At 37.6% G+C, this 6,801-nt stretch overlaps 1 long non-coding RNA gene across 2 annotated transcripts in view; it reads right to left on the bottom strand.

Annotated features, from left to right (window-relative positions):
* Window positions 1-2,459: 2,459 nt before the first annotated feature.
* LOC107681259 (uncharacterized) overlaps window positions 2,460-6,801 on the bottom strand; it is an 89,798-nt gene continuing 85,456 nt past the window's right edge. For both annotated transcript variants that reach the window (XR_001633234.1, XR_001633233.1), the window contains 2 exons: window positions 5,080-5,215; window positions 2,460-3,307 (listed from right to left, as the gene is read on the bottom strand). This is a non-coding gene — a long non-coding RNA (uncharacterized LOC107681259). The remainder of the gene's footprint in view (window positions 3,308-5,079; window positions 5,216-6,801) is intronic.

Here is a 6,801-nt window from a genome sequence, read left to right as displayed (position 1 = left end):
CTTAATTAACTTCTTGTTTATTTAACTGTTGTAAAAAAAAATCAATATTACATTTGTAATCATGGTAATTTTTGGTGATGTATTTTTCACTGTGTGAGAACATGATGTGTAGTGTGAGAGCAGCATGGCTTGTCGGACATAGCAAAAGGGGGACGGATCTTTGTGAAGAGTCAACTGCATTTCTGTTTTCCAAAAAAATTCAAAAGATTCATTAACGGAACCAGAATCATTAAGAGGAATCAGAATCAGAACCAGAACCTTTCAGTTCCTTACAGAGGTATGACTGCCTCTGGAGCTCTGGAAAACAATGTGTGAAGACAAAAACCAAGATACTGTATCCCACTTTCATCATTTCCATTGACTGCAGGTGCACCTTCCTCGTCAGACACGCTCTCTCAATGCAAAAATATTCGCATTACTTGAGCCTAGCATCAGGCCATATGCTGACAGATCAGTAGTCCTCAGAGTTCGGCCTCCATCCCTCAGTGCTTCCTGGGCAGGTTTTTCCCCTTTTTCTGTCGTTAATAAGCTTAAATTTGTCAGGTGCTCAAGTTGGTCTCCTGGGCTGGCCCACACTAATCCGTTCTTTGATGATACATTGAACCGCTGAGGGGGGAGCGAGAGGTCTTCTAAAGGGCCGCAGGAAGTCTTAGAGCGCACTGGTCCTCGGGGACGTCCAAAGAGGGAAAAGGGGACGGACAATAAGACGAATATTGGGGACCTCTTTTACATGCTTTAGCAGGAATACTATGAGCCGTCCAATCCATCTGTTGCACACACATGGATACACATGCTTCCACCTTTACATGAAAACTCACAACACTATAATGTAAACACTTCAAGGACGCGCAATTATTGCACAGAAAACATTTGAAACCCAAATGTTGAGATACGGTGTATGGTACGCAGATACTGACAGCTAACAGACATACACATTTTGAAGTGGGAGTGGAACAGACTCAATCAATACTGTTTCTACAGAGAGCAGCTGTTGGCTGGGATCTTCAGTAGCACATTGCTGTCGCTATGGTGACACCACCAGCTTCAACAGCTGCACAGAGACAGTGTGTGTGTGTGTGTGTGTGTGTGTGTGTGTGTGTACACGCATGTTTTTCTGTGTGTTGATGATTAATCTGTGTCCACCACTTATCGCCCCACTATAAATGCTAAGGCCACGGGCACCATATACCGCTGCCTCTGAACATGTGATCTGTACAGACAAATGGAAACGAGGGCACAGCATTCACATTATAAATGATCAGCACCTTGATAATGTAGACTTTTGCATTTATTTCACTGTAATTCGTGACGCAAATAAAAAATAAATGCATTGTGCATCATGTGTCATGAGTAGAAAATAGTTTAGTAGAATTCAATTAGGTTTGATATATCAGTCAAAGCATCGAGGATATTACTCATATAATCAAGTTTGAAATGATTTTTACAAGGAAGCTAAATGAGATTTATTTAAACCATTTATTTATAGATGCACTGTTACGAATAGCCATCACATTCTGAGAAATATCTGCAAATAATTTTATTTTTATTAATTTAAACAATTAAACATATTTATCTTTAATAACAGCATTTGACCACTGGATTTACAAAAATCATTTCAGGTTTAAGAAGTGCTTCAACATTGCATCAACTACTGATCGACACATAAATCACTCGTATCAAGTATCAAGTGGTTATTTGACCATGTATTACTTTTGTTTGTCTTTCAAACACATTAAAATGTATTAATTCACAAATTCACCAACTTTTTTGTCATCTGATCCTCTTTCACCTAACATATTTTTATATGAAGTACCCCAGAGATTTTAAAATAAATATTTTAATAATTAGGTAACACGTTTGCATGTTCAAGGTTCTCTGATGTTGGTTATGGTCACATGACATGAAGGTAAAACAAATAAAATATGAATTTTTTTTCAGCAAGTGTTTTATTTTGATTCCTTTTAAAATTATTTGTTTTAATTTAACATTTTTATGATTTAATTCATTATTAGCTTTTCACTGAACACATAAACCCCCTGCAATTCCTTCACAAACCCCATTTTGGGAAACCATGACGTAATATAATGTTTAATGCACTTCATGTTATTGATAACAACAAATGGAAAATATTTTCTTACTCTTTGTAATTTTATATCAATATGGTGCAGGATTATCCTATTTAAATCAATGTGAAAAACTAGATAGGTCAAAAGTAATATATTACTGATTATATTACCTAAAATGTGTAATATAATGGATTACGTTGCTAACTACGTTTTTTGTCATTTAATTTGAAATCAGTAAACAGATTAAAATTTGTAAATTATCTACCCAGTTCTGATTATAACATAAACATACAATAACAATACGGAACTGGTTTCTCATATGAACCTGTTTGTCATATTAAGGATGCAAGGAAGCACAGACAAATATGAAAGAACATAGGGAATCTGCTGTGAGTGTATGAGAAAGAGAAGGAGGGAAAGTGAGAGGGAGGGTTTCACCTCACATTCCACTGTCATTTGTCCCCTTGGAAAAAAAAAATAAAGGACAAAAAATACAGCACGAACAGAGCTCCTGTCTGGTTACTATAGCAACCGAAAGGCTATTATCGTACCTTGCCATTCATTATGAAAGGGCTTTAGTTGACAGAGAGAGGGTTGGGAAGGGGGGAGATAGAGGGAGAAAGAGAGAAAGAGACAGACAGAGAGAGAAAGAGAGAAGGAAGGAATATTCTCAGTGCTTTTGGCTGGGAAATGGAGTGAGAGGCAGGAGGGGATGATATAGAGGACAGATGTAAAATATACTTAAGTTGGAAAAAGAAAAACAGATCAGAAGATGAAACCAAACATCTTTCATAAGAATGAAATATAAATAGCTCTGTCGAGACACAGAATGGTGATTTCTAGGCCCATGTGTAATCTGCACATTTGCACAGCAATACAAAGTTTGTCTTTCACTAATAATGATTATTCATTTAGATACCAAGAATACTAAAATACTAGAGTATTTTTAGATCAATTTACCACATTTTACCATGTTTTAATCCATCAGACAGAATCACACAGCAACTGAAAGTGTGAAAACTGTCTGCAGATTCCATCCAGGCCATCTTACTCAGTGCATTGTGAAAAATGACAGAAAGATAAACAGAGAAACACAAAGCAGTTACATTGCACTCATATGTACATACAGTATACACACACTTAAAGGGGGCGTTTATCTGGTGCTTGCGCCTGCCTCTGACTGTGAATGCTGACTCCACTCTGCTCTGTTTTCTGTTATAGGAAAGTAGGCTGAAAGCCATCTGAGGACAGAGAGAGAGGGAGGGAAAGAGAGAGGGCACATGCAAGATCCAGAGATTGAAAACAAGAGAATTTACGAACAAGAAAAATTTAAATACACCGCATGCGAATAATCCGCCTCAAATGTAGCACACTGACATAAATACATTCTCCCTCTAGACTACATACATCCTCATGCACAGAATCCCAGCGATTCAGCGGCTGTGACTGTGGCCGAATGCTCTGTGCTGGTTTATTTTAGAGAAATCAGCTGGACTGAGGGGGTGAGCTGCAGTCGGGCATGCATGGTAAAAAAATGCTATTTACTCACATTCCTGATGCTTCCCTTTTTAAATGAGAAATGAGCTTCAACCGTCGAGCTATTCTTCTCTCTCTCTGCTCTTTCTTGATATTTTTCCACTTTCGTCCAAATGCATTCTTCTTTGTTGCACATTTAACATCTGACAACTGTAATCCACCATTATTAGTGTGTTTGTTTTTCTGTTTGTGTGGAAGCACTCAGATGGACAGACTATAGAGAAATATGTAGGATGCTTTATGCCAGCCTTGAACATATGGCCATGTGGGACAACGTCTGTGAGAAAGGGACAACGGTGTCTTCTTACTGCAAAATACACAGACATGTACACATGGCCAGACACAAAACAAGAACATCATGTTTAAAAAAAATGGAAGAAGTAGTTTTTGACCAACGAATTTCAACGATTTTTAGACGTCATTTTATTGCGATAGCTTGGCAGATCTCAAATTGGAGGGAATCTATTTAAATGAACATGCCTTTCCGGTCACACTTTATTTTAACGTCCAATTCTCGATATTAACAAACCATTAACTACGACTTTTTTCTCAAACTCCTAAATTGCTGCTTATTAATAGTTAGTAAGGTAGTTGTTAAGTTTAGGTATTGGATAGGATTAAGGATGTAGAATATGGTCATCTACAATAAATGCTGCATAAGTACTAATAAACAGCTAATATGTTAATAATAGGCATGCTAATAAGCAACTAGTTAATAGTGAGAATTGGTCCCTATACTAAAGGTCTTGTTTTACTCTATATAAGCACTCAGTATCAAGTCAATTAAACATTTCTGACCAGGGCAAAACTTGACAAATTTATATTCACTACAGAAATGTATTTAATTATATTCAGTTTATACTATACTAGATAAATCACACTTTTATTACTCTCTTATATTTCCAGGTTTTCAATGACTGCGTGAACGCTGAAAAATATAAACAAAAGATCAAACGATCCAAAAATCAATTAAACCGGATGGCAGGCAAAAACACGGTCTTTCCAAATGTATCCGAGTGTGACTTTAAGCTGATTAGTTCTCATAATCATATTGCGGGTGGAGTGAGTGTATTTGTGTGTGTGAGACTGCTCAGGGTACTTTGGTACTGCGGTAAAATCTGGGCGTTCCTGGGGCGTGTGCTGGCACTGCAGACCAACTACCATGATTCTGACAGTGAGCGAGAGGAACGGGGTGTGTGTGTGGGAGGAACGGCGTGTGTGCAGACATTATCAGTGGTGTGACACTTTAAGAAACCTGTAACTTCAGCAACATTCCTCTACTGCACTACTGCATATGGACAAGAGATGCTGAGCAACACAAGGAGCGAAATTTCCATGCCAAACCCCCACGGTGACTAAAGCAAATATCTTCCATCATAACCGTCCTGCATTTTCACACTGACCTTGCACCAGTTTCACACACACACACACACACACACACACACACACACACACACACACACACACAAACACATACTTGTTTACGAAGTGGGCTGGTGTGGTGGGTGAAGTGTGGTGCCAGAGGAAGACGAGGGCACCAGAACAATAGTCTTCATCCAGCACTGTGGCACACTGCAGAGGAGAGGAGGGGTGCCCGCATGTCCTCGCCTAAGCTAAACACCACAATGCACACAACATGCCATTACGAACACTGAGAGTGAATGCTGAGCCACTTACATGAACAAACCCTGATCAATTTTTAGGGTTACTATAACAATCTCTGATATGAGAAAACACTACGCTGTCTTAAATTTACAGGCTTTACAGACCAATAAATGAGCCTTGACCAATCAAAGCACGTATTTGTATAATTGTTGTATTTTGATATTCGTTTAATTGTTGTATTATAAAACGTGTCCAACTGTTATAATAACTGCAGAGAGGATTACAAGCAGCTATTTTTTATGGCTTGCCATTTCAACTGGCAAAGATTCCTAATGAAATGTAAGATTTCAGCTTTAAAAAAACTGAAAGTGTAACAATAACAATATAGAGCGAGTATTAAATATGAACTAATTTGGCGAGGCTTTATTAAAATGTTTCCATGGATACATACACAGAGTTTGTTTATATATAATATTAGCTCAGTACATAAGATTAGTCTTCATGCATAGTCTTCATTACATTGGAAGAACATTATTAGTCTATTCTAAACATCAAATCATCTAAAATAAATGTGACCATTTTTATTGCCTTTAATAAATCACTGGCATCATATTAAACTAATAGCTTAAAATATTACCTTTCTGAAGAAAAAATCATCACAACTTATATTTAAACTAATATTTCCGCTATAAAGACTACACTTTAAATGATAGAGTTATTAAAAGCCCCCATTACCTAAGAAACCCAATACACATTTATTATATCAATGCACTGTTTTCTGTCTCTTTGCCTCCCGTGACCCGATGCACTAACATAGACTATATGCTCTACAGTGTAATAAGATACTGGAACATTCATCTAAGAACAAACCACACAGCACATACACATACATAAACACATATTCAAACACAATGATACAAACATTTAAAACACGAATGTGCTATATACTCATGATATGCTACATACTCAGTTATGGTTATCCCAATTAACACTATATATAATCTACATACATCTCGATTTAGTCAATAAACCAAAAGTATCCTCTTTAGCTGTATTTCAAGTATCAGAGAGGAGTTTCATAGATGTGCAACAACACAAACCAAGTATTCCAGTTATAGTTCAAATTGAGTTTAATGAGCCACTTAATGATTTCAAGGAATGGGTTGTTCATTTTGCTGATTGCAACTCCCTTTAAATGACCTTTTTAGCAGCTTAATATGGCAACCAATCTTTAAAAACACAAACATCATTCTGCATCGCTCTATACTGACTGCCAAATACCAACAGGGATGAAGTATGAAGCTTAATGTTGCTTTTCTTCACTTCATGGGTTACATGAACAAATATAAGGTAAACTGACGTCATAATCCCCACCAGAGCCAGTCTTCCAGATAAAATCTAGTCTGCGGGACTGTTTAAGCCCAGGATGTACTCTTGCTCCCGTTGGAAACGGCGTAGCCTCTGTTTGACTCTGAGAACATCAAGCACCATTTAAGAGTGAGGGAGATGAGCGAGATTTGGAGCACTACCAGAGTGACGGCCGACTGTCTCACTCATGATGCTGCTGCTGCGTACACACACACACACACACACA

Source organism: Sinocyclocheilus anshuiensis, unplaced genomic scaffold (genome assembly GCF_001515605.1).
Source record: "Sinocyclocheilus anshuiensis isolate Anshui unplaced genomic scaffold, SAMN03320099.WGS_v1.1 scaffold1495, whole genome shotgun sequence".
Classification (NCBI taxonomy): domain Eukaryota; kingdom Metazoa; phylum Chordata; class Actinopteri; order Cypriniformes; family Cyprinidae; genus Sinocyclocheilus; species Sinocyclocheilus anshuiensis.
The sequence above is the reverse complement of the archived record's forward strand: the minus strand, read 5'-3'. Positions and strand labels throughout refer to the sequence as shown.